We start from the raw sequence: 2,511 nt of genomic DNA on the forward strand, positions 1-2,511 counted from the left end.
ATGGAAGAGTGCAGTGTCGTGCTGCGGCAAAAGTTACCTCCAAAGCTTAAGGATCCATGTAGCTTCACCATTCCTTGCACCATTGGCAAGTTGTCATTTGACAAGTGCCTTTGTGATTTGGGAGCAAGCATCAATCTGATGTCGTTGTCTATCTTCAAAAATTTGAATTTTCCTGATCCGAAGCCCACCTACATGTCTCTATAATTGGCTGATCGTTCGATTACATACCCACAAGGCATCATGGAGGACGTGCTAGTAAAAGTGGACAAGCTCATCTTTCCTGCAGATTTTATCATTCTAGATTTTGAGGAAGATAAGAAGATTCCCATAATCTTGGGAAGACCTTTCTTGGCTACAGGCCGTACCTTGATAGATGTGCAAAAAGGTGAACTCACTATGAGGGTGCAAGATCAAGATATGACATTCAATGTTCAATGCGATGAAATTCCCTACGGAAGATGAGGAGTGCTTCAAGGTGGATTTGGTTAATTCTGCAGTTATTTCAGAACTTGACCATGTGTTAAGGTCTGATGCCTTAGAAAAAGCCTTATTGGGGGATTTTGACAGTGAAGATGACGAAGGCAATGAGCAGTTACAATATCTAAATGCTTCTCCGTGGAAACGAAAGCTAGACATGCCATTTAAATCTCTTGGTAATACTGATCTCAAGAATGCTGAGGGAAAGCTCAAACCATCTATTGAGGAAACACCTACTTTGGAGCTTAAACCATTGCCTGAATAGTTGAGGTATGCTTTTTTAGGTGATGCATCTACTTTGCCTGTTATTATTACATCTGACCTTTCAGGAAGTGATGAGGACAAACTCTTGAGGATTTTGAGAGAATTCAAATCGGTCATCGGATGTACTATAGCAGATATAAAAGGGATCAGCCCTTCATACTGCATGCATAAAATTCTGCTAGAGGAAGGTAGCAAACCAACTATTGAGCAATAGCGAAGGCTTAATCCTATCATGAAAGAAGTGGTGAAGAAAGTAATTCTAAAGTGGCTGGATGCAGGAATCATATCCTATTTCTGACAGTTCTTGGGTGAGCCCCATGCAATGTGTACCTAAGAAAGGAGGTATTACTGTGGTAGCAAATGAGAAGAATGAGCTCATCCCCACTTGAACAGTCACAGGATGGAGGGTATGCATGGACTACAGAAAGTTGAATAAAGCCACGAGGAAGGATCACTTCCCTCTTCCATTTATTGATCAGATGTTTGACAGGTTGGCTGGTCATGAGTATTATTGTCTTCTGGACGGCTATTCGGGATACAATCATATTTGGCATTGCACCAGAAGATCAAGAGAAGACTACTTTCACTTGTCCATTTGGCACATTTGCTTTTCGCAGAGTTTCTTTTTGCTTATGTGGTGCACCTGCCACTTTTCAGAGATGCATGATGGCGATTTTCTCTGATATGATTGGAAATATTATCGAAGTGTTCATGGATGACTTCTATGTCTTTGGAAATTTGTATGATGAATGCTTGAATAATCTGCGTTTGGTGCTCCAAAGGTGTGCGGAAACCAATTTGGTGCTCAATTGGGAAAAATGTCACTTCATGGTGCAGCAAGGCATCATTCTTGGGCACAAGGTCTCTAGTAAAGGTCTTGAGGTGGATAAAGCCAAGGTGGGCATCATTGAAAATCTTCCGCCACCTATTTTTGTGAAAGGAATCCGTAGCTTTCTTGGTCATGCGGGTTTTTATCGGCGTTTCATCAAGGACTTCTCTAAGATATCTAAGCCGTTGTGCAACTTGCTCAAGAAAGATGTGCCTTTAAAATTTGATGATGAATGCTTGGCAGCATTCGAGACTCTCAAGAAGAGTTTAATCACCGCACCAATTATTACGGTACCTGATTGGAGAGAACCTTTTGAGATGATGTGTGATGCAAGTAATTATGCAGTGGGAGCAGTTCTTGGACATCGAAGGAATAATATCTTTCATGTGGTCTACGATGCTAGTAAGATGCTAAATAGAGCCCAAATGAACTACACCACTACTGAGAAGGAGCTCTTGGCTATAGTTTTTGGTTTCGAAAAATTTCGATCTTATCTACTTGGGACAAAGGTGACAGTGTTCACTGATCACGCTGCCATCCGCTATCTGGTTTTAAAGAAGGATTCGAAGCCTAGACTTATTCGTTGGGTTCTCTTGCTATAGGAATTCGAGTTAGAGATCAAGGATAAAAAAGGTACTGAAAATCAAGTAGCTGACTATCTCTCTAGATTGGAGATTCCCGAGTCTACTTCACATGATAAGACATTGATCAACGAATCTTTTCCGGATGAGCAGTTGTTCGCAATTCAAGAGGAAGAGCCATGGTTCGCAGACATTGTGAACTATCTTGTTAGCAATATAATACCTCCTAATATGAATACGGCTTAAAAGAAGAAGTTTCTGCATGAGGTGAAGTGGTACATGTGGGATGAACCATATTTGTTTAGACAAGGAGCTGACCAGATCATCAGGAGATGTATCCCATTCTGTGAGACAGAGGGG

This window comes from Apium graveolens, chromosome 3, assembly GCF_009905375.1.
Source record: "Apium graveolens cultivar Ventura chromosome 3, ASM990537v1, whole genome shotgun sequence".
Lineage (NCBI taxonomy): Eukaryota > Viridiplantae > Streptophyta > Magnoliopsida > Apiales > Apiaceae > Apium > Apium graveolens.